At 35.9% G+C, this 27,254-nt stretch overlaps 1 long non-coding RNA gene across 1 annotated transcript; it reads right to left on the bottom strand.

Moving 5' to 3' along the window:
- Nucleotides 1-16,794: 16,794 nt before the first annotated feature.
- Nucleotides 16,795-19,183, bottom strand: LOC141706289 (uncharacterized). The gene is made up of 3 exons (XR_012568749.1): nt 19,027-19,183; nt 17,756-17,843; nt 16,795-16,957 (listed from the first exon to the last, which is right to left on the bottom strand). It is a non-coding gene; the product is annotated as an uncharacterized LOC141706289 (long non-coding RNA).
- Between the last annotated feature and the right edge of the window lie 8,071 nt (nt 19,184-27,254).

Raw genomic sequence — 27,254 nt, 5'->3', positions numbered from 1 at the left:
TTAATAAAAACTAACTTTGATTTTATAAAATATAATTAAATAATTAAAAATCCAGATGCAGAAATCAGGTTATTGAATTCGGGTATTGAAGATCAAACCCGGGACGTACACCGGGTCGAAACTGGGTCGCCAAGAACAGCCGCCAGGCTGCCCAGAATCCGGCACCAGGGTCTGTTTCCGTCGAGGCTCGTTCGTAGCCATTACGTAATGATTTCGCATCGTTCTGACTGCCAACACGTTCCCCTCAGCTCCGTTGTCACAACCACCCGCTCTGCAACCACCGACGATAGCCCCGTCGTCTCCTCCGGCCAAAAACGAAGCTTTTCCGGTGAGCTAAATCGGAAAAACGGGTCTTGCTAAAACGGAAACCAAATTCGATGATTCGGGTGTCAAATCAAAGCTTAAACCATTTACAATCGATCCCCAACCATCACAACAATCACAGATCAATCAAAAATTCAGAAAATTAAAAACAAAATCGTCAAAATTTCAAGACTTCGTTCACCACTTTGAGGGAATCGTTTGGTCTAAATAGATACTCGAATCGATTGTACAGAACCTAAAGAAGCTATATCAAGCATCAATCATAAACAATAACCCCAGAAATCAAAACGCCTAATTCAACTATAAACCCTAAAAATACGAATTGAAAATCAAAGCAATAAAATACAAAATTGATGACAGAAATAGAAAGTAGAGATCAAGAGTTTTCGATTGAGTACTCACATGCTTGATTTGGAGATCAGAATCACGATCAAATCTCTGCTTGAAGTCAAGAACACCAAACCCTAATTTCTGGAAATTGGGAATAATTGCAGAATTTTCTGATTTTTAATTAATTAAATTAATAATAATTAGGGTATTTATAGCTGCAAAATTAATACTCCTCAATAAAATTAAGGGGCTAATTATACATCTAAGAAAAATATTTGGCCCTAATTTTCATAATTTTTTAGTATTAAAATTTAATTTATAAATATTTTATATATACAATATATATGTCAAAATTTCCCAAAAATTGTGAATAATGCAAAAATACAAAGAAATGGTATAAATAAAAGTCCTATAATTTTATAAAAATAAAAATGTGATTTTTGTGGGGTTTTTAACACCCAATGGGGCCCGGAAAAGTCATTTTTCGCAAGACGAGAAAATTTATAAAATATCTAGATGTTCAGAATAATGCGATGGTAAAAGCCGTTTGATGAAAAATAAGGCCCATTATTTTATTTGAAATACTGGCTTTAAAATCATGGTTTGGGTCGTAAAACGTTTGAAATGAAACTTATGAATGCGAATTAAAATATCTGAAAAATATCTTAAAAATACCGGAATGATACGGAATGCACGTAACACGTAGCAATTAGGGTTTGACAGATAATTACTCATAATAACACATTAATACACATAATTTATTATCATTTATGATATAATACAAACGTAATTTTTCCCAGGCGTTACATTAAGTGTGGTAGTGTTAATCATTTGTCTGTTAATTAGAAATATGCTATGTCTGCACCAATGTATGCACCTCCCTCATTTTCCAACATACCCACAATTCCTGTGAATGTTATGCCTGCACAAAATTTGAATGCACAATTTGCTAATATCCCATTTGCACAAAATCCCTACTATGATGCATTCAATATGCCTCAAATGCCATTTAGCATGCTATACTGGAATAACATGTTTACATATAATATGCCATTTCATGTTAACCAACCTGTGCATGATAATTATGTAATTATGAATGATTTTCAAAGCCCTACTCTAATGACCAAGGTTGAATCTCTATCACCTAAGTCAAATGAGGAAAAGCCCAAGAAACCTAAAAAAGAAGGCTAACAAGGCAGGACCCAAGGAAACTTGGGGTACCAAAATTAACTTGATTCAATTTTGGTGTGTGAAGGATACATAAAAAATCTATGGTATCTGGATAATGGTTGCTCAAGGAACATGACTGGAGATTCTATCCTGCTCACCGAGTTCAAGGAGAAAGCTGGCCCAAGTATTACTTTTGGAGATGACAACATAGGGTATATTATGGGATATGGCTTGATTTCATAAGACAATGTCATCATTGAAGAAGTTGCTCTAGTAGATGGCCTCAAACACAACCTTCTGAGTGACAGCCAACTATGTGACAAGGGCAACTCTATAACCTTCAATTCAGAAGCATGTGTTGTTACAAACAAAAAGAACAACAAAGTGCTTCTCACAGGAGTGAGAAAAGGAAATGTGTATCTAGCTGACTTTAATTCATCCAATGAAAATTCCATTACTTGTCTTTTCAGCAAAGCAAGTCAAGATGAAAGTTGGCTATGGCACAAGAAGCTATCCCATTTGAACTTCAAGACTATGAATGAGTTAGTCAGGAAAGACCTAGTAAGAGGCATTCCTCAAGTTGAGTTCTCAAAGGATGGACTGTGTGACGCCTGTCAAAAGTGAAAACAGATCAAGGCATCATTCAAGAAGAAACTTGAACCTACAATTGAAGAACCACTGCAACTATTGCATATGGACTTATTTGGACCGATCAATGTGTTGTCAATATCAAAGAAAAGATATTGACTAGTGATTGTGGATGATTTCTCAAAGTTCACTTGGACATATTTTCTAAAATCTAAAGATGAAGCTAGTGAAAGTATTATCAATCATATAAGGCGAGTCAGCAATCATCCTGAACCCAAAGTTAGAAGAATCAGGAGTGATAATGGAAATGAGTTTAAGAATTTTGCAATGAGATTGTTTTGTGAAGAAAATAGGATCATGCATGATTTTTCAGCAGCAAGGAATCCACAACAAAATGGAGTGATGGAAAGAAATAATAGGTTTGTTATTGAAGCTGCAAGGATAATGCTAGAAGAATCAAAGTTATCAACTTATTTTTGGGTTGAAGCTGTAAATACTGCATGCTACACTCAAAATATTTTTTTTGGTCAATCAAGCAAAATGCATGACTCCTTATCAACTGTTTAAGAACAGGAAACCAACACTTAACTTTCTTCATGTCTTTCGATGCAAATGCTACCTTCTAAGGAATCAAACTGAGCAACATGGAAAGTTTGATGCCAAAGCCGATGAAGGTATATTTGTTGGATATACTGTGGGAAAAGCATATAGAGTCTACAATCTTAGAACCAACATTGTAATGGAATATGTACATTTTGTGTTTAATGATAAGAAGATTGAAGGACTGCAAGATGAAGGTTCCCATGAAAGCCTCAAATTTGACAATGTTGAGATGATATGTGATGATAGTGATGATGAAAGTGATCAAGAAATAATTTCTAAGGAAAATGTATAAAAGTCAGCAACAAATAAAGCACAGAATTCTACACCCGTCGAAAGACAAGGTGCATTATCCGTTGAGAGACAAACTGCATTATCTGTTGAAAGGCAAAATTCAACATCCCTTGAACCATCAATAGGAGTTGAAAGTCGTGTTAGATCACACACAGAAAGGACCCCAACTTTAAGTCAAAGATCTACAAACTTAGGGGGAGTTTCTTCTAATCAAAACTCAGTCATACATCAAGATAACTTTGAGGCCTCTTCATCTAGAGCTAATCTACCACAACAAAGGAAATGAACTAGAGATCATCCATTAGAACTAATTATTGGTGATGCATCTTTAAGAGTGCAAACAAGGAAAGCAACTCAAGATGAATGTCTATAGCAGCTTCATGTCACAGGTAGAAGAAGCTTTGTTGGATCCTGATTGGGTTTTAGCTATGCAGGAAGAGCTAAACCAATTTGAAAGGAATGGAGTTTGGAAGCTGGTACCCAAACCAAAAGGAAAAAATCCTATTGACGCCAAATGGGTATTCAGAAATAAGATGGATGAAAATGGCATAGTCATAAGGAACAAAGCCAGATTGGTTGATGAAACTTTTGCTCTTGTTGCAAGACTTGAAGCTATCAGAATTTTTCTAGCCTATGCAGCCCATGCCAATTTCAAAGTCTATCAAATCAATATAAAGAGTGCATTTCTAAATGGAGATTTGGAGGAGGAAGTCTGTGTCAGTCAATCTCCTGGTTTTGAAGACCCCAACTTTCCAGAATATGTCTACTATCTTTTGAAAGCACTTTATGGACTGAAGCAAGCACCTAGAGCCTGGTATGACACTTTGTCAAAGATTCTCTTAGAAAATCATTTCACCAGAGGTACTGTTGATAAAATTTTATTCTATAGAAATGTTAATGGCTCTAGTATACTTGTTCAAATTTATGTAGATGATATTATATTTGGCTCTACTAGATGAAAAACTTTGTAAAACGTTTGTCAAACTAATGCAAAGTAAATATGAAATGAGCATGATGGGAGAACTAACTTACTTTCTTCGTCTCCAAGTTAAGCATGTTAGTGATGGAATATTCATTAGTCAAACCAAATACATTCATTATCTTTTAAAGAAGTTTGACTTAATGGATTGCACATCTGCAAAAACTCCCATGGCCACTGCCACTAAACTTGAAATAAACACAACTGGATAGTATGTAGATATTTCAAATTATAGAGGCATGGTAGGTTCACTTCTATATTTAATATCCAGTAGGCTAGATATAATGTTTACTACATGTCTTTGTGCTAGATTTCAAGCTGATCCTAGAATATCTAATTTAATACTCCCTCTGTCCCAACCATTTCTTTACAGTTTCCTTTTTGGGATGTCCCATCCAATTCTTTACATTTCAAAACTTACCAAAACTAGCCAATGGGTCCCACCACTTTCCCACTTTTTCTCCCTTTTTACACTACTTTTACTCCATTATCTCTCTTTTATATATTAAAAATCAATGGGTCTCACCACTGTACCCACTTTTCTTTCTCTTTTTCACTACTTTATACATATTTCTTAACCTCCGTGCCCAAACCAAACGTAAAGAATTGGCCGGGACGGAGGGACTAGCTATTAAGAGAATTTTTCAGATATCTCAAAGAAACATCAAAACTTGGCATTTGGTATCCTAGAGATTCTGGTTTTGATCTAATTGGTTATTCAGATGCAGATTATGCAGGTTATAGAATAGACAGAAAAACTACAACAGGAACCTGTCATTTTCTAGGAAATAAGCTACTGTCCTGGTTTAGTAAGAAACAAAACTCAGTATCTACTTCCACAACTGAGGCTGAATATATTGCTGCTGGTAGTTGTTGTGTACAGATTCTATGGATGAAAAATCAGCTATTGGATTATGGTCTACATGTGGACAAGATTTCAATTTTCTGTGACAACACAAGTGTCATTGCCATTACTGAAAATCATATACAACATTCAAGGATAAAGCACATTGATATCAAGTACCATTTCATTGGAGAACATGTCATGAATGGTACCGTGGAACTTTATTTTGTTCCAAGTGAGCAGCAACTTGCAGACATCTTTACCAAGCCACTCTATGAGTCAACTTTTACTAGGTTGGTAAGTGAGTTAGGTATGCTTAATTATTCCTAAGTGATTTTGATGTCTAAGCAATTTGTAATGCGGCCATAAAAATAAAATTGGTTTCTCCTAAAGAGATGAAATTTTGGCTAAGTCAAAATTTCTATCTCGACGGATGTTCACTATCCGTTGAAAGTGAATATCCGTTGAATTTCATTATCTGTTGAAAATTAAATATTTGTCTAGGTACTTTATATCTCGACGGATATGTGTTTAATCTATATCCGTTGAATTGCTTTAATCATAGTCGTTAATTCTACAACTTATCAGTCGAATTTACTTACAGTAAGTATGTATATGTCGATAGATAATCTTTAGAATTTTTACAGTTATTTCATTTTTAAACGGCAATTTTTGGAAATTTTCATTGGGTACTTTATTGCACTTTTTAATTTTTACTTGTTTATTTCTGAGAAGGTATAAAATCCCCCCTTTCATTTTTCATTTTACTTTTATCTTTCTGAAAGCAATTTTTACTCTCTTTCTCTGTAACTGCTTTCAATCACAACAATGGCACCCATAGTCAAAATTATGTCTCAATCTAGATTTGTCTATGAGAAGAACAACTTTGTGGCTCTGGTGGACAAGAACATTGCTGCTTCTGAGGACTATCACAAGATGATGGACTTCATTCACAACTGCAAACTAAGCTACGCTATGCTTGAGTCCTCAATAATCTACTGTGAAGTTGTGGAGCAGATTTGGACTACTTCCGTGTACAACTCCAAAGATAAGACCACTGCATTCTCTCTTAAAGGTAATGATTATTGTATTAATTATAATGAAATTCAAGCTTGTTTCCATTTTCCTGAAAACAACACCAATGTTCCACACACTGACACAAATGTGAGCACCATGCTTGTGTCTTTGGGTTATTTTATGAATCTTGCCAAATTTGGTGAGGTTAGGAGAATGAGCCTTTGAAAAGAATGGAGCTTTCTCTATGACTCTTTTATCAAAGCATTTTCTGGTAAGATTATCAATTTTGATGCAGTTACTTATTCAATGGTTAACATGCTATACATGCTTTTGAATGACAATTACTTTAATTTTAGTAACTCTGTTATGATAGAACTAGGGTATAAGTTAGGAGATATTAAGAAGAGGTCCAAGAATATATACTATGCTAGGTTTCTTATGATGCTAGAAAACCATGTTTCTAAGGACCTCTTGATTGAGAACCCAACAAATAAGCTTGATTGTTGGGTCCAAGAAAAGAGGGTACTTGCTGATTTGAACAAGAACAATCTTCACAGTGAAGTTCCTCTCAACTATCTACCAATCATGGAGGCACCTCATGTAAGTGAGGTAACTATTTCTTTAACTACTCTTCCCCAACCTCCAGTTTCTTTGCATACAACTGTGGAAATAGCATCTGTGACTATGAACAAACAGATGCCTACCCAAGTCACAAAGCAAAAAATTTCAAAATCCAAATCAAAGAAACCCCACGTTAGTTCTTCTCAAAAGAAACTAGTTTTAAAAACTACTACAGCACAAGAGGGAAGTGTAAAGGGTGGTAAGAGAGGTGAGGGACAGGGTGAATATCAAAGTAACCCTAAAGATAAGGTGGGTGAAGTTAGTGAATCCCAGCCTAGCCACACCACAGTCTCCCAACAGGTTGTGGTGATTAATAAGGAAAGTAGCACATTGATAGTTGCATCCTCCAAAAAGGATGTAACTATTGAACATAGCTCTTCTCCAAGAGCACATAACAAAAGGGGTAGGGACACCACAGAGCAAAATCAAACCTATGTCAGAAAGAAGATGTTGAACCATTTGGGGGAGTCACAGGGTGCACACATAGTGCCAACTGCAGTCAAAGACTCAGTTACTGCAGCATCTCAAACTCAGGTTGATGTGGCTCCAATAAATGTGGAGTCACAACCAAAATCTCTCATAATTGAAACACCTCATACACATAATTCTCCCACAAACTCACTGGATATGGATATGATAAACACATCAATTCCTGATTCTCCATATTTGAAACTCATGGAGGATCCAAAATTTAAAGCAAGTGAGCATCATCTTATTGATGATTTGTTGGCTCACATGCCCTTTCTTTTTGGAATTACTGAGAAATCTGTGCATAATCTCAAATCAATCACCATAGATTAAACAATAGTTTCAACTCCTAACTCTATCATTTCTACTCTCTCGACGGATATTCCTCATCCCTTGAAAAGTGATTGTCTCTCGACGGATAAGCTTCACAGCAATTATTCGTCGATATTCACAACTGCTATTTCGATGGTGGTCTCTACACAGCCTGAAATTTCTAACATTGTGACAAGTGCAGAAGACTTAGTAAGTGTTCAATCACTCCTAGGATTGAGGGAAGGGAGTGACTTGAGTTAGAGGCTGAGTTGCTCTCAGGCAAAAGGAGGGAAAAGAGTGAATATATGCATGTTATTTCTTCCAGTATAGATAAAGTGAGTGAGAGGAGTCCCACCTTAGATGGTGAAGGTGAGGGTATGAGGGTGGGAATCCAAGGGGAGCCCTTGATGCAAAAACAGATAGATAATAAGAGAAAAGCAGGTATAGAAGAATGAGAGGATCTCATTGCTAGTGAGTTATTGGATGTCAATGATGCAGAAAAAGAGCAACTATTTCAGCAAGAATATCAAGTTGTTCTAGATTCTATCTCTTTTGATGCTGGGGCATTTACTCATCCCATTCCAGCATATCAGTAAGATTCTAGCTGAACAGGGCAATGAGGATGTTGAGAAGACTCTCAATTTGGTACACACTATAGCCTCCATGTAAAGGGCAAATGATGCAATCAACTCTCTTCCACCTATAGTTGGTGATGATCTTGAGTTAGATTCCAGTGGCTCTTTTGGGGATGATTATAATAAAAAGGATGATGATGAAACTGACATGAATATAGGGGGAGATGTAGGACCTAGCTCATCCACAAGCACTCCAGCCTGGATATTCTCTAAAGATTGCAATGATCATCATTTTAAATCCATACTATTCAAGCTTGTCCATCAAACTCAATCAGCCATCCAAGCCACCACCGATGCCAATACCAAATGCCTTCTACAAGCCCATCTTAAATCTCTACAACTGCACAAAATTCAATCTCTCAAACAAAATCAAGATGTGGATGAAATCAAGAGCACCATTGAGCTAGTCAAAAAGGACATCAATGAAAGGATAGAGTACAAACTTCCTGAGTCCACAATGAAAGATATTCACCAGAAAATCAGGAAGGACTATGACTTGAGCAACAAGATTAAATTATTGGATTCTAGGCTGACAGCAGTAGATAATTCAATTACCAAGGTGCTTCATAATCAAGTGCATCAAACACTCCTTCTTCAAAAATTGGTGGCTGCTCAAACTCCAAACCCTCCCATACTTGATGATAACATAAAGGGGGAGGAGAATATGCATGTCCAAGTTAGTAAGGTAATAGTTCCATCCTTTACCTTCTCTAAGCCACCAATGTTGGATAACATTGACTTAATCAACATAGCAGTAGCTGGACTCAAGCTGAAAGAACAAATGAAGAAGCTTGATGAAAGAATTGAGAAGAAATTTGGTCCAATTGCCAGTAAAGATAAATTTATGAAGTACTCCACTCAATTGAGACCAATTCCAATAGATGAAATGAAGTTGGGAAACATGGAAAGAGGTCAAACCTCATTTAAAAGACATCAACAGGCCATTATGATTTTGAATCCTAAGAAACACTCATCAAAACACTCAAGAAAAAATCCAATGGACCTAGTCTATGCAACTCCTAAACCTGATGAAAAGAAGCTGCTACATCACCCAATTGTAAATCAAAAAGATCCAAGAGATTCAGTTTTGAAGAAAAGGGTAGCAAAGATCTATAGGCATGGAAAACTGATTTATGTGATGGCTAGACATCCTCAATTTGGAGAAGCTAAGAAAGAAGGGAAATTGAGGTTCAAGTCTCAGAAAAGGCAGGCTGCCTTAGAAGCAAAGAAACAAGCTAAAAAGCCTGTTAATAAGTCAGAAACTGAGAAGCCTACCACCAAAATTGAAACTGAAAAGCATGAGGAACCAAAGCAGAACTCAAGAAAAGGATATAAAAGGAGAGAGCCAAAAGGAAGCTGGTGTTTGAAGAAGAAAAGGAAGAACCAAAGCCAACTCAGTTTACTACCATAAATCAACCAACTATGCCCACAATGGAGCAAGATGAAATCAAGGTCCATCCTGGTGTGAACATTCATGGTGAGCCAATCATTCCCAAGAATGAACCTATAGACTGGGAAAGCTTACTATTCCTGAGCTGAACATCTCAATCTTAACCACTTCAAAGAGAAGAAAGAATATACCAAAAAATCCAGTCAAGTCTATCCCATTCCAATCCAAAACCTTCTCCAAGCCCAAACCAACAGTCAACAAAGGAGATCAACTTTTTATCTGTGATATAAAGGAATTTTCAGACATTAATCTCCACTTGGATGAGCTAGATGAAGTGAGAGCAATAAATGCCCACAACAGACTTCCTGAAAGATTAGTGTCCAGGTACAGGGGTGGAAAGGAAATCACTTGGACTCTTCATAGAATTCTCAATGAAGGCTACTCTGTTTTGGTTAAGATATTCTTTGCAATCAAGAAAAACTTTGGATTCACCATGGTGGTCAAAACAGAGATACTTAATAAAATTCAACGAATACAAAGAAGCTGGAGAGAACCAGGTGCACTACCGAGAATCTTAACTATTTCTTACACTAGAAGTAGAGTGCACTTGAAGCCCTATTGGTTGATGGAGTTCAAGGATGAAAGAAATACCAGAAGATTTTTCATACTAGAAGATCAGCTAAAATTATCAAGCAATGAGACTCTCAAGAAAATGCAGGAGATGCTGGATCTATCTAATGAAGATGAATCTGAGTTCTACAGACAACTCTAACTCCAGTTAGAAGAAAACAATGGATAGCTGGGAAAGAAGACTAGATACTCAAGGAAAAAAGGATTAATTTGCTTAGTCTAGAGGAGCACCTTGAACAAGGCTTTTGAGATTTCTGTGAACTTCATTTTATCAACTTTCAGTAAAACTGTAGCACTTATCATTTTTATCTACTATTGAATGATCATTTTGTATAAGGTGTTTTGTTATCATCAAGTCCTCCTAAATTTTTGCCTACAATTCTAGTAGACATAAATTTGGGGAGATTGTTAGGAATATGTTGTAAACTTGATGATATTCTACCAAAACACCTTAGTAGATTTAATTAAGTTGTTTGTAGCTTTCAACGGATAATCTTACTTTGTCATCCGTTGAAAGAGTAGCTTATGTTTAAATAAGTCTTTGTAGCACATTCCTGTATACTGAAATGCCTTAGAGAATTGGAGGCTGTAGGATATTTTAAGTCATGTTGGCTACTAGTATGATATGCAAAATATGTTGGCTAATTTTAAATGTTAGATGCCTTGTAAGTTTGCACAAATAAAATTGAGTTAACTTCTATGGAAATACTTTCAACGGATTTTTCTACAAGGCTTCGACGGATGACCCAAGTCTCAATCAACGGGTGATCCAATAGAGTCCCGGCGGATAATCTACAGAGTCTCGAAGGATAAAAAATTCAAATATGAGTTGATAGTGACTTGAGAGTCACATGGGTTGATTGTATATAAAAGAAATGTGGCAGCCTATTTGCAGGGTTTTGTGAACAAAGAAGCATTTCCATTTCCATGCTTGCTTGAAGAAATACAAAGATACTGGATAGAGAAATGAAGAAGCATGTGATCAGACTTAGACATTTTATTTTATTAGTTTGTCTTTTTCATATGTAACTTGGTCATATATAAACCAAGAATAGCAAGTAGACAATTATCGATTGAAAGAACTGAGAAATTGAAAAAGAAAAATCTGTTAAGAATTTCTTTGTTCTTATTTTGTAGATTTACTTTTAAGCAGCTGTGTGCATTCTTGGATCATAGAGTTCTCAATCAATATATATTTCTGGTGGAAAGATCAATCCCCCAGAAAGTTTTTAAATCTTTGTATTTAATTACTTTGTGTTTTGAACACAATTATATTTCATTCCGCACACTTGCATATTCAAACACATATATACTTTGACAAAGAATTTCCTCAATTTTGAAAAGGAACCAAGAATTACATTCAACCACCACCCTCTGTAATTCCATTGTTTGATTGTTTGGGTAAAACATATATAAGTATAGAATTGTAATTCATTTGAGCGAGGGGACTCGACCTAAATTGAAGTATACTTTATATTTACGGCGTGTCGAGCATTGAAAAATAATATATTACATACAGGTATACTTTATATTACAATATCATATTTTATATTGCAGTATATTATATTTTATGTAAACTACTACTTACATTTTAAAACGTAGAGCACTTGTATAATTAAGCATTATATATTACAATATTATATATTTTACTGCAATATCATATTTTGTATTGTAGTATATTATATTTTATTGTGACCACTTATTGGTATGCAATATTATATTTTGTATTCTAATATCATACTTAATATTATGGTATAATATCATTCAATTTATAAGTCATAAAAATATTTGTACTACACTATATACTATATAAAATACAGTATAACAATCTAAAAGGCGTCTAAATTTAAGTGTTATACATGAAACATTTGCCTATTCATATAATAATATTATTGAAAAATGATTTATTAGCTGATAACATATACACCATTATACGTGTAATCAGAATCAAGTGTAATAAAATTCTAAACTTCATATTAAAGTGCATAGTTTAAATTATTTAATGAAAGGAATTATTAATACATATTTATTCTATAAAATATGGAGAGAATTGTTAGAAAATGTGGGTATTACACCCCACATTGTTGAATTATTTTGAGCCGCACTTGAGTGGTTGGTTGTTGCGTGTGTTCAACGAGCGACGCTTGGAATGTGTTCTCCTTCACGAGAGCTTTCCGAGGCACTTTAAATCACTCAAAATGATTAAGGGATGAGTGAGATATGATTATCCAAAGATGGTCCCTTAAGAGTGGAAAATATTTTACAAAACCTTAAGTCCCACATTGGAAAGAAAAAAAAAATCCTTAGCTTTATATAGCAACACACATATGTAGTGTTCACTTGTGTTGTCTATGTGTTGCTCCATCACCTACGCCGGCGCGCAGGGGGGGTGCAAATTTTGGGCTTTTGAGGGGCAATCCGAGGCTTGCGAAGCCTTCGAGCTTACCCGCGTGTGCGACGTGCAGACACGAATGTAGTAGAAATTTGGCCCGAATAACGCCGGACTAGTTTTGCTGATTTTTATTTTCCGCTGGGCCTGGGCTCAAATAAATTGACGTACATTTTTTTTGTCGGTCGAATTAATTAATTAATTATAATCGATTAAACCGCCGACCTACCGACCTAATTAATTATACATTTTAGTTAATTATGGTAATTATGTAGCGCACAAATTTTTCCTCCCTATATAAATACCTCTAGGGCGTTAGGGTTAAACACACAAATACACACCCGTTCTTAAACATCTACCCTCTAACCTGTGATAGTCTCTTGCTCATTTTCAAGCTCGCTAATAGTGCCGACTTTCGGCGTCACCACTGTAATTCATTTTATCCTGGGAGGTTTTTCGCTCGCACAATACGGTGAGGGCTAATAAGCTTTAAGGAGACAGTTCCACACTGGACTCGTATTTTTCTATTCTTTTCCATACGCTTCATGTCTCCGTTCTTTTTTCTTTTATTCGATTATCGCTTTTGCACGCACATACCTATACTTATATATTTTTTTACACAGATTATTGCTAACAATCTTAAAGCTTATTATTTTTAGTCTGTGACTGACAAAACTGTCTTGCGTGGTTTTCTGTTTAACAGACTAATGGAGAATGTGAACAATATGACTGGTAACGATGTGGATGATCCCAATGCACAGATTGTAATATCTGATGGGAATCACCAGCCGCTGCTAAACCCTAACGCACTGGTACTGGTACCAGATGGGGGTCAGCAGACGGTTGGACATGTGCCTCCGGGACATGTGCCTTGGGGAAGAACGCCTTGGGGACATACTGTCGTTGGACAATTCCAGGTGCCTCTTGGATAGAATACTGGTGTGAAAACAATGACAGTACAGACACTTGTTACAACTGTCACACTTGTTGCGCCTACGCATCCTGTAGCGCCTACTCATCTTGCTGTGCCTGCTGCACACGCTGAGAAACCTGAGAAGTTCAATGGATCGAACTTCAAGCGCTGGTAGCAAAAGATGTTGTTTAATCTGACTACTCTGAACCTTGATCGATATCTTAAGGAGGAAGTACCATTGCTCACTGCTGAGAGCGATGTGCAGACAGTGTATGTTGCAGATGCTTGGAAGCACTCCAACTATATCTGAAAGAATTATGTGCTAAACTATTTGGCTGATTCATTGTATAATATATATTGCTCAAAATCATCAGCCAAGGTCTTATGGGAATCACTTTACCATAAGTATAAAATCGAGGATGCTGGGGCAAAGAAGTGGCTTGTTGGTCGCTTTCTTGATTACAAGATGGCGGATTCTAAGACTGTGGTCAGTCAGGTGCAAGAACTATAAGTGATCATACATGATATTCATGCTGAGAGGATGGTCATAAGTGAGTCCTTCCAAGTTATTGCTGTGATTGAAAAGTTGTCATCTGGTTGGAAAGATTTGAAGAACTACCTTAAGCACAAGCGTAAGGAGATGTCTGTGGAGGATCTTATCGTTAGACTTCGTATAGAAGAAGACAACAGAGGATTCGAGAGGAAAATCAATGTTTTTACTGAAGAGATGAACATGGTGGAGCATCAGAGCTCCAAGCCCAAGAAGAACAATTTTGGGAAGGGGGAAAGCTGACACCCAAAAGAGGAATTTCGAAGCCGTCGAAGTTTCAAGGAAATTGCTACAACCGTGATAAAGTGGGGCATAGGTCTGTCGATTGCAAGAAGACCAACAAGAAGAAGGAAGAAAACATGATTGATAATGTGTCCAAGGAGATGGGTGATATAGACCTATGTGCTACAATCTCTGAAGTAAACCTCATTGGCTCAAATCCAAGGGAATGATTGATTGATACTGGAGCTATAAGCATGTTTGCTCGGACAAGGCGATTTTCTCAAGCCTCAAAGTTTCAAATGCTGGTGAGAAGCTCTACATGGGGAACTCTGTAACTTCTACGATTAAAGGAGAAGGCACGATGATTCTGAAGATGACCTCTGAAAAGAATCTGACTTTAAAGAATGTACTTTTTATGCCTGATATTCATAAAAACCTGGTGTCTGGTTCTATGTTGAATAAGCATGGCTTTCACATTGTAATAGAGTCAGATTAAATTATTTTATCTAAGAGTGGTATGTTTATAGGTAAGGGTTATGTAACCGATGGGCTTTTTAAGCTCAATGTTATGTCCATTAAGGACGATAATGAAATGAAGAATCTTCTGCTTACTTGCTTGAGTCTCCTAATTTATGACATGCTAGATTAGGACATGTTAATTATGATACTTTATGAAGGTTAAGTGTAAAAGAATACATAAGTGTCATACTTGTGTTGAGGCAAAATTAACGAGATTGTCATTTAAACGTGTGGAAAGAAACACCAAAGTGCTAGACCTAATACATAGCGATATATGTGATTAAAAATTCGCTCCAACAAGAGGAGGAGACAAGTATTTTATAACATTCATAGATGACTGTACACAATATTGTTATGTATATTTGCTGAAAAGCAAAGACGAAGCTATAGATAAATTTAAATTCTATAAGGAAGAAGTTGAAACACAACAATATGAGAAAATCAAAATGATACGAAGTGATCGTGGAGGTGAATATATTGAACCCTTTGGTGAAATTTGTTCACAACATGGTATAATCCATGAGGTCACTACACCATACTCCCCTCAGTCAAATGGAGTGACTGAGAGGAAGAAGTGCACTCTCAAAGAGATGATGAATGCGATGTTGCTAAGCTCTGAACTTCCGCAGTCGATGTGGGGGGAAGCCATCTTAAGCGCAAATAATATCTTAAATATTACGTTGCTCAAGAATAAGGATGTAAGTCCTTATGAATTATGGAAGAAAAAGAAACCAAGTTATCAACACTTGAGAGTGTGGGGGTGCCTTGCAAAGGTACTAATCCCTACATCTAAAAAGGTGAAGATTGGTCCAAAGACTATGGATTGTATCTTCATCGGATATCCTCCATATAGCACTGTAAATCGGTTTCTTGTTCATGAATCTAAGATTCCTGATATTCCAAAGAATACTATTATGGAATCAAGGAACGCCTCATTCTTTGAGACAACGTTTCCATGTAATCTAGGAAACGAACAACCTACGATGTCTAAACGAACTCATGAGTCTATAGGTGATAATAATAAGAGTGAAGAAAGTGAAGACGAAAATGTGGGGGTTGTGAGAAGGAGCAAAAGACAACGTATTGAAAAATCCTATGAGTCTGATTTTATGACCTATTTGCTCGAAAGGTGATCCGAAAATCTATAAGGAAGCGGTTACCTCACCGGATGTGCCTATATGGAAAGAGGCCATCAAGAACGAAGTTTATTCGATTATGCAGAATCATATTTGGGAATTAGTAGATTTGCCAACCGGTTGTAAACCATTAGGTAGCAAGTGGGTGTTTAAGAAAAAGTTGAAAACCGATGGCACTATCATAAGGCCATACTTGTAATCAAAGGATACAAGCAACATAACGGCCTTGATTAATTCGATACATATTCTTCTGTAATGAGAATAACATCCATAAGGATGATATTTGCTATCGCTGTAATGCGAAATCTAACAGTACATCAAATGGATGTGAAAATAGCTTTTCTAAATGGGGATATAGATGAGGAAATCAATATGGAACAACCTGAAAGGTCTGTTATCCCTGGACAAGAGAGAAAAGTCTATAAATTAGTGAAATCACTATATGGTCTAAAGCAAGCGCCTATGAAATGGCATGAAAAATTTGATGAGATCGTGCTGGAAAATGGCTTCAAAATCAATGAATGTGATAGTTGTGTCTATTACAAGGAAAACGAGAAAAGCTATGTCAAGGAAAATGACAGCAATTATATCATGATGACATTGTATGAGGATGATCTACTTATTGCTAAAGCAATGATAAAGTGATCAAATCTACTAAGGACATTTTAAAATCAAGATTAGACATGAAAGATGTGACGCCCTCCAAACCCGGGTCAGAAGTTTGGGGCCCACAACACTTACACACGCCATATTTAAACCTATTTATAAATATAATAATATATATGCAATGACCCTACTTACCACAATCAAGGATCGTAACAGTTTAAAGTATGTCCACAAGCCACAACCTTATTTATTACAAACGTACCAAATCCCAAATTTATTTATCTTACATTTGAAGTCAACTTTATTACAACTTTTAGCTCACACTACCACACAACTTCCGCTAGCTCTCTCAACTTCAACCTGTAAACCTAGATGGCACACTCGACTGGGGATCCTCACCATCACCAAATTCCTTTTTAACTGGAAAAGAACATAAACATATTTGCAAGAGTGAGCTAACTAGCTCAGCAAGTCACAATGACAGCACTGAGATTTAATAACGAACAATTGAAATGATATAGGGAATCAAGTTTCCTGATAAATAATGATTAGAATTGGATATTCACTTTTATTTCAAAAACCAAGGTTAGGCTGCTGATCAGTCACGCACTAACCCCGAGTAAGGCTCCCAGCTTTGCTCTATATACTGGATCCAAGGCACTCATTGGCCTAATACAACCACGAATCTGGTCTGACCACGAATCTGGTCCATATTTAAAAATAATCCAATTCCATAATAACAACATGATAACAATGTAATTCAATAAACTGAATCATAAATAACATTTATCTTGAAGCATATGGTGTTTCACAACACCAGAAAGGTATAACAAGGTCAACAAGAACCTTGGCTTTCAATTCAAGAAAAGAATCAAAGTGTAAAAGACCAAGGCTGCCAAGGTTACAAGAAATGGTCTTCTGTTATACAAGGCATAAAGGTTCAGCTGATAAATAATCTCATATCAAAGATCAGTATGTGGTAGATATATATTTGTGGAGTAGTATCGGATATGTGCGGTTTGTATCCAATAATTCAATAATCAAGGGTTTACAAGAAATCAGGCTCACGGCTCAAGATCAATAAGAATCAGGGTTTAGGGCTAAGTACTTCAAAGTACTTGCAATATAGAATATGAATTACTGGGAATAATTGCAATATAATTAAAAGAGTTTAAAAGTGTTCACAAGTATATTACAAGAAGGTTCAGGGACACTTACCTTATCAATTCGCTTTCACTTCACTAACACTTGTCAATTGGTTCCCACTCACTAACCACTTGCTTTCCTTTTCTACGTTTCGCTTCCTCTGTTAGACATCACATATACTCATCAACATTATTTCTCAACTCATTCTATTCGATACAAGCTTCTATCTACCCTTCATTTCACCTAAATCCGACGTACGGATTAAAAGTTACGGCAGAAACAGTCAAATAATGCACATACAATCATTTTATACAGCAATCAGGTCACATATAACACATAGCACGTAAGATATTCAATCCAAATAATTTTTCAAAGAAGATTCGGGGTCAAAATAATTTTCCAGGTATTTAATACGAATTTTTAAACATTTTTCAGAAATAAAAATTGGACTCCGAATCATTTTATAATTAAATAATAGGGTTCGAATACCCAAATTGGACTTTAAGATAATTTTATAATAATTATCGAGCCTTAAAAATAATTTAAAATAATATTTTAAAGTTCAAAACTATTTTTCAAAATTTTTAAATCAATTTTAAATAATTAAATCCAATTATTAAATTACTTAATAATTAATTAATAATTAACTAAATTAATCAATCAATTAATATTAAATTAATCGATTAATTAAAATAATTAAAAACTAATTAATATTAATTAATAAAATAAATCAGATTTATTTTTTTGAATAGATAAATAATTAAAATAATTTTTCTGCATTTAAAATCAATAAATAAACAATTTTCTGATTTTTAAAATAATAAAAATATCATTTTTAAAATCAAAATAAACAGAAATCCATAATTGGTAAAGATTTAAATTTCCAGGGACTGAAATATAAATCTGGCCAAACTACAGGGACGTTTCTGTAATTTAACCATCCCCGTCGCCGGTTGCCGGCGATCGCCATTAACGGCGATCCCGAGCTTTTCCGATCTGCTAAACTACGGTTCCTTAAATCAACTAAAAATTACGAATCGATTCCTGAGAATCTCATGAATGCATTGGTGGTCATAATTTCCACCCAGAATCAATGAAATTAAAATCCCTAATTTCGAATTAAAAACATTCAAGAACACAAACCCTAGTTCTTCATTCAGAGAATCAAAAATCAATTTAAGCATGTTATTGAACTCAGTTTTTGACATATAATATACTAAAATGACCAGGAAGAAAAGATCTACAGGATTATGCCATCAAATCACATCAAAAATATCAAAAACAAAAATTCCTAATTTAATCCATAAGTAATTCGAATTTAAATAATTAAATCAGAAAAATACCTTGATTTTTGGGCGAAAACAAATGGTTGATTCAGAAAGAGGATTTCGAGAGCTTCATTTTGATATATTGCACGCCCGAATCGGAATTCGATAACACCTTCGAATCACGGTTTAATTATGAAAAACACGAAGAACACTTACTACTTTCTTTGGATAATTATAAAAAATTTACTGGAGAAATAATTATATGCGTGAAATAAAACTACAGAAAGAGCTATTTATAGAGGAAATTTTGAGAATATTCCTTGAATATACTTTTGGATAGAATATTCCCTGAATATGCTTTGGAATATTCCTTGAATATACTTTTGGATAGAATATTTCCTGAATATGCTTTGGAATATTCCTTGAATATACTTTTGGATAAAATATTCCCTGAATATGCTTTGGAATATTCCTTGAATATACTTTTGGATAAACATTATCCTTTTTGGATAAACACTATCCTGTTTTGGATAAGCACTATCCTATTTTGGATAAACGGCATCCTATTTCGGATAATTATCAAAAACCGGGCTTTTATAAAACGATTGTACGGAGATAATGTTATCGAAAAGGGTTAGCGTATCGAAAATATTGCGCCGGGCCGCGCACGGGTCAAACCGTAATCCGGATCGAAAAAGTCAAAATATGGAAAGTGTCCGGAATTACCAGATTAGGTTAGGAAGGAGTTTTCGGAAGAGTTTCGGGTTGTAAAAACGTAAAAACGGTTGAGGTTGGACGATTCCCGACTTTATAAAATAATTTTGTAAATATTCAGAAAATAGTTAATAAATTCATAAACCAATATAAAATCATATAATACTCCAAAAATTACCAGAAAAATACCTTAATTATCTATATTTTATTCTGGACATAATAAAATTAACATACCTAGACTTTACCACATATGAACATTCAAATAATATCACCAATCATCAAATAATTCACCAAAAATTACATAATAATCACATAATGATCAATTATTTATAAAAATAATTAAACGTCATGTCCCGGATATTACATCCTCCCCCCTTAAAAGGATTCTGTCCTCAGAATCTTCTAAGTAAACAACTGAGGGTACTTTTCTCGCATATCACTTTCTAACTCCCAGGTTGATTCTTCAACCTTTGGGTTTCTCCACAATACTCTTACCAAATTCACAATTTTATTTCTCAATATCTTCTCTCTCTTTTCTAGAATCTCTATTGGATTCTCTACATACGATAAATCTGTCTGAAGTTCTATCGGCTCATACTCAATTACATGTCTAGAGTCTGGATTATACTTCTTAAGCATCGATATATGGAAAATATTATGAATATGCTCCATGTGCGCGGGTAACGCCAATTCGTATGCTACCTTGCCGACACGTTTCAAAACTTCAAAAGGTCCAACGTATCTAGGACTCAACTTCCCCTTCTTTCCGAATCTCGATAACCCTTTCCACGGTGACACTTTCAGTAACACTAAATTTCCTTCTTCGAATTCCATATCCTTTCTGGATTGGTCTGCATATTTCCTTTGACGATCTTGTGCTGCAATTAGCCTTCTCTGAATAACCTTAACAACTTCCTTGGTCTGCTGTACCAACTCAGGTCCAAGTATCTTACATTCTCCGACTTCGTCCCAATATACAGGTGATCGACATTTGCGTCTATAAAGTGCTTCATAGGGAGGCATTCCGATACTGGCATGATAACTGTTATTGTAAGCAAACTCCACTAAGGGCAAATGCTCATCCCAATTTCCTTTGAAATCAATGGCACACACACGTAACATATCTTCGATTGTTTGGATTGTTCTCTCGCTTTGGCCGTCCGTCTGTGGATGATCAGCCGTGCTCATTTTTAACTTAGTTCCCAAACATTCTTGGAAACTTCTCCAAAATCTCGAATTGAATCGTGGATCACGATCAGACACGATAGACACAGGGACTCCATGACGTATTACTATTTCCTTCAGATACATGTGAACCAACTTATCTAGTGAAAATCTTTCATTGATAGGCAAGAAATGTGCCGATTTGGTTAGTCTGTCCACTATAACCCAAATAGCATCATGATTCGCTTTCGTCCTTGGTAAGCCAACTATAAAATCCATAGCAATGTGCTCTCACTTCCACTCTGGAATCTCTAGTGGCTGTAATAGTCCATTCGGTCTCTGGTGCTCCGCCTTAACTCTCTGACATGTGTAACATTTGTTAACCCATTCCGCAATTTCTCTCTTCATATCTGGCCACCAATAATTTTCTTTTAAATCTCTGTACATCTTGGTACTTCCCGGATGAATGGAATACTTTGAGTTGTGAGCTTCTTGTAGAATTTCATTCTTTAATTCTGCCACTTGTGGTATCCAAATTCTTGATGAAAATCTGAGAATACCTTGATCGTCCTTCTGGCTGCATAACTCTTCTCCAACCAACCGATTGATATCCTGATCCATTATTTCCTCTTGGCACTTCCTTATCTTCTCTAACAATTCTGGTTGAAAAATCATACTGTACATCTTTGCTTCATCAGGTTTGCAAATTCTGACCTCCAAGTCAAACTTCTGAAATTCCTTATATAATTCTTCAGGTATCGTCAACATGTTCAGTCTTTCTCTTCTGCTTAATGCATCTGCCACCACATTCGCTTTTCCTGGATGATAGTTAATCGTGCAATCATAATCTTTGATCAGCTCCAACCATCTCCTCTGTCTCATGTTAAGCTCCTTTTGCGTGAATATGTACTTCAAGCTCTTATGATCCGTATAAATCTCACATCTTTCTCCATATAAATAGTGTCTCCAAATCTTTAAGGCGAATACTATCGCTACTAGTTCCAAGTCATGAGTAGGATACTTCTGCTCATGAGGTTTTAGTTGTCTTGACGCATACGCAATGATTTTATCATGCTACATCAAAACACAACCTAATCCCTTATGAGAAGCATCACTATAGATTACAAAATTCCCTTGATTATCTAGAAGTGACAAAACAGGTGCCATGATTAGCCTCTTTTTCAATTCTCGAAAACTTTCTTCGCACTTCTCATTCCAAATAAACTTCTCATTTTTCCTTGTAAGCTTCGTCAAAGGCGTCGCAATCTTCGAAAAATCTTGAACAAATCGTCGATAATATCCTGCCAGTCCTAAGAAACTTCTCACCTCTGTTGGTGTTTTTGGCCTTTCCCAATTCGTAATATCTTCAATCTTCGCTGGGTCCACTTTGATCCCTTCATGACTTACCACGTGTCCTAAGAATTGAACTTCTTGTAACCAAAATTCATACTTTGAAAACTTTGCATATAACTTCTTCCTTCTCAAAATTCCCAAAGCTGTCCATAGATGCTCCGCGTGGTCTTCCGTTGACTTTGAGTAAATCAAAATATCATCAATAAACACAATAACAAACTTGTCCAAATATTCCTTGAAAATTCTGTTCATCAAGTCCATAAATGCAGTTGGGGCATTGGTCAACCCAAAAGACATCACTAAGAATTCATAATGACCGTACCTTGTTCTGAAACCTGTCTTTGGTATATCTTCAGGTTTGATCTTTAATTGGTGATATCTGGATCTCAAATCAATCTTAGAGAAGTACTAAGCTCCTTTCAGCTGGTCAAACAAATCATCAATTCGAGGTAAGGGATACTTGTTCTTAATCGTAAGCTTATTGAGTTCTCGATAATCGATGCATAATCTCATGCTCCCGTCTTTCTTCTTAACAAATAATACCGGTGCACCCCATGGGGATACACTGGGTCTAATCACTCCTTTCTCCAACAATTCTTGCAATTGTTTTGCCAATTCTTTCATTTCCACTGGCGCCATTCTGTATGGGGGCTTAGATACCGGTTCCGTTCCAGGTGCCAAGTCGATTGCAAATTCGATTTCTCTATCTGGAGGAAGTCCTGGTAATTCATCTGGAAATACATCTGGAAACTCCTTTACCACAGGTATGTCTTCTAGCTTGGCTAGCTCCTGACTTTTATTTATTACATTCGCAATGAAGTGCTCGCATCCTTGTCGTAGTAACTTCTTAGCTTGAATTATCGTCAAGAACTTCTTCGCTTGTCTCTGGCCTCTAAACGTCACCACTTTCTCATCTGGCGTCTTCAGTATTACTTTCTTATTACAACAGTCTATCTGAGCATCGTGCTTAGATAACCAATCCATTCCTAAAATAACGTCAAACTCTCCTAACTTAAAGGGAATCAAGTCAACATCAAACTTATGGCCAGTAATTTCAATCTCACATCTATTACAAACTTGGTTAACAGATACACGCTCCTGATTTGCTAATTCTACCATCATAATCTCACTTAACAATTCAACTGGACAATTCAACTTACCAACAAAACCGTGAGAAATAAATGATCGAGTTGCTCCCGAATCTACTAGCACTTTAGCACATAAAGAGTTCACAATAAGCGTACCTGCCACAACATCAGTATCCATAATAGCATCCTTCACAGACATGTCATAAACTCTAGTTCTGGGAGATTCATTCATTGTTGGAGTAGCTCCCATTATACGCAATGCGATGTTGACCGGAATTGGCGCCTTGCAATCCCTTGCGATATGTCCTGGCTTTCCGCACTTGAAACAAGTAAATCCAATTGCTAGAACCTTGCCTGCCTGATTCTTGGTAGGCTGTTCCTTGTTGACTAGCTCTCGGGCTGGCTGATTACGGCACTCCCGTGAATAGTGCCCCTTCCGGTTGTATCTGTAGCAGACCACATTCAACTTGTTGCAAACTTTACCATGTTTCTTTCCACAGACTTGACAGTCTGGTACAGCTAGCCTCTGTTGGGTTGGCTGGTTCTCAATGGCTGGGCGGTTACCTTGGCCTCCGTTGCCTGTATTATGTGAAGGGTTTTTAGCACATAAACGCAACGGAAACGTAAATTTAAATCTTAAAAAAAACCGAAACCCTCCGCAGGATCCATGCGAAAAATAATATTTAATTCGTAGTTCAGTATGTTTACCTTAAGAAGCTTTACGTTAATGGAAAGATGGAGGTCTTTAATAGCGATCCAAGAACGATGAACGGAAATCCCTAGCAGCTGCTTCTCAAGTGTGAAGCACTCCACCGGTATCCACCAAAAGTACAATGTGATGGAGGAGGAAGAGGTTGAGAGAATTAGTTGCCTCCCTCTTGTTCTACTTTAGAATTAGGGTTAATTATTTGGGTTGAGGCAAATAGGGTTTATAATAGTATATTTATAGGCAAAATTTTCAGCTGAAAATTTTCCATAAAATATTATTATTATTAACCCTTTAATTGATTATTCTTATTAACCAATTAACTAATAATTAAAACACCTTTTAATCATTAATCCCTTTTCTAAACACTTAAGAAAAATAATTCTCTCACTTGATTTAATTTCCAAAATTAAATTCTTAATTAATAATATTAAGAATTAATTAAATCTCATTTAATCAATTATTAAATCTGCTAATTAATTATTTATTTCACAAATAAATAATTACCAGCCATTATTAATTAATTCCTCTACCATTAAATCATTCTCTTTTATGGTGTGACCCTGTAGGTTCAATATTAAGCCGGTAGTAGAAATAAATAATAATAAAACTATTTTATCATTATTTATATAAATTCTCTAATTCATTAAATATGATTAATTAATAAATTAATCATATTTATTCTACATCGTGAGGGATACTTCTCAGCATATCGCGACTATCCGGATAATACGAATTCACTGTTTAGAATACCAAGAACCTATTCAGTGAGTAGTTACCATACAATCAATTACTTCTACCCTGCAATGTCACGATTAAATACAAGGCATGAAACTTGTGTCAAGCCTATCTTATTTAATCATTTGCTTTCCCATTAACTATGCTTAGTTCTATTTAATGTAAATTAGAAACTCCTTTCTAATTTCATTCACTCTGGCCAGAGATTCCTGAACTAGCATAAGTGGATCAGCATTGAACATTCTCTTCCTTTACTGGAAGGGGTAGATCCTTTATTGATCATACACTATCTTCGTGTACAAATTCCTATACCCAGTAGAGCCCTTATAATTGTCCCTGGAGACTAAGAACTAAACCAAAGCATAGTTCAGTGTACACAAGATGACTATGATGACCTCAAGTCTAAGGATACTTGTACAACTATCACTATATGAACAACTGCTGACACGTGAGTGAACTCCATCAGTTGTTCAGTTGTGTGAGTCATGTTCAGTGAACTTATTCTATAATAAGCACTTACATACTAGCTATAGTATCACCACACAAATGTCTATGAGAACAGACATCCTTGAATATACTTTTGGATAGAATATTCCCTGAATATGCTTTGGAATATTCCTTGAATATACTTCTGGATAAATATTATCCTTTTTGGATAAACACTGTCATATTTTGGATAAGCACTATCCTATTTTGGATAAGCACTATCCTGTTTTGGATAAGCACTATCCTGTTTTGGATAAACGTCATCCTATTTCGGATAATTATCAAAAACCGGGCTTTTATAAAACGATTGTATGGAGATAATGTTATCGAAAAGGGTTAGCGTATCGAAAATATCGCGCCGGGCCATGCACGGGTAAAACCGTAATCCGGATCGAAAAAGTAAAAACATGGAAAGTGTCCGAAATTACCAGATTAGGTTAGGAAGGAGTTTTCGGAAGAGTTTCGGGTTGTAAAAATGTAAAGACGGTTGAGGTTGGACGATTCCCGGCTTTATAAAATAATTTTGTAAATATTCAAAAAATAGTTAATAAATTCATAAACCAATATAAAATCATATAATACTCCAAAAATTACCAGAAAAATACCTTAATTATCTATATTTTATTCTGCACATAATAAAATTAACATACCTAGACTTTACCACATATGAACATTCAAATAATATCACCAATCATCAAATAATTCACCAAAAATCACATAATAATCACATAATGATCATTTATTGATAAAAATAATTACACGTCATGTCCCGGATATTACAAAAGACATGGGACTAGCAAATGTTATTCTAGGAATTCAAATTTCTAAAACATCAGAGGGTCTCGCACTAAGTCAACCTCATTACGTTGACAAGATCCTAGAAAAGTTTCTTAAGGATGACTTTGAGAAAGCTAGGACACCTGTGGATATGACTTTACATCTATCCAAGAATAAAGGTGTAGGAGTCTCCCAAGTGGAATACTCGAGAATAATCGGAAGTCTGATGTACCTTATGAGTTGTACAAGACCAGACATTGCATACTCAATTAGCATGTTGAGTAGATTTACGAGTAATCCGGGAGCTGATCACTGGAAAGTAATCATAAGAGTACTGAGGTATTTGAGGGGAACTCGAGACTATGGTCTGCACTATGGCAGATATCCAACAGTATTATAGGTATATATTGACGCTAACTGGATATCTAGCAAGAAGGCACTAAAGTCTACGAGTGGCTACGTATTTATACTAGCTGGAGCGGCAGTATCATGGAAATCCTCCAAGCAAACGGTGATAACTCATTCCACGATGGAATTTGAGTTCGTGACACTAGATAAATGCGTTGAAGAGGCTGAATATCTACGCCAATTTCTTAAGGATATTCCAAGATGGCCAAAGCCTGTGACTGCAATAGGGATATATTGTGATAGTCAATCCGCTATTGGCAGGGCATAGAGCACGATGTATAATGGGAAGTCCCGTCATATACGACGATGACATAGTTCCATTAGACAATTAATCTCAATCGGAATTATCACCATTGACTATTTATCGTCAAAGAATAATATCACGGATCTGTTAACCAAAGGGTTATCAAGAGAAGTGGTTAAGAAATCATCGAGAGGGATGGGCCTTAAGTCTATTGCTTAACGACATCATGGTGGACACTCAACCGTTGCTGACTGGAGATCCCAAGAACTTGGTTCAATTGGACAACTAAATCATGATGACCAAATTACTAGGGGGGGTAACCCCTGGCCTATTCCTATGATGAGAAACAGTGAGCCCTGTAAGGTACGAGGTTAAGTTTTTGAGCTTTTAATGATCTTTGATGAATACATGAAGTTCAGAAGTGAACACATGGAATTCAGTTGAGTAAACGCGGGTTACTCTATAAGATAAAGATCACCTATGTGGGAGAGAAGTGGGGCCGCTTCAAAGGAGAATTGCGAGGAACAATTTTTTAGTAACTCCTACAAAACCAAGACGATGTTCCATGGCCAAAATGGACATACCCATGAGAGCTGAACGAGTCCAAAAAGATATAGTGATAAGT

This window comes from Apium graveolens, chromosome 2 (genome assembly GCF_009905375.1).
Source record: "Apium graveolens cultivar Ventura chromosome 2, ASM990537v1, whole genome shotgun sequence".
Lineage (NCBI taxonomy): Eukaryota > Viridiplantae > Streptophyta > Magnoliopsida > Apiales > Apiaceae > Apium > Apium graveolens.
The sequence above is the reverse complement of the archived record's forward strand: the minus strand, read 5'-3'. Positions and strand labels throughout refer to the sequence as shown.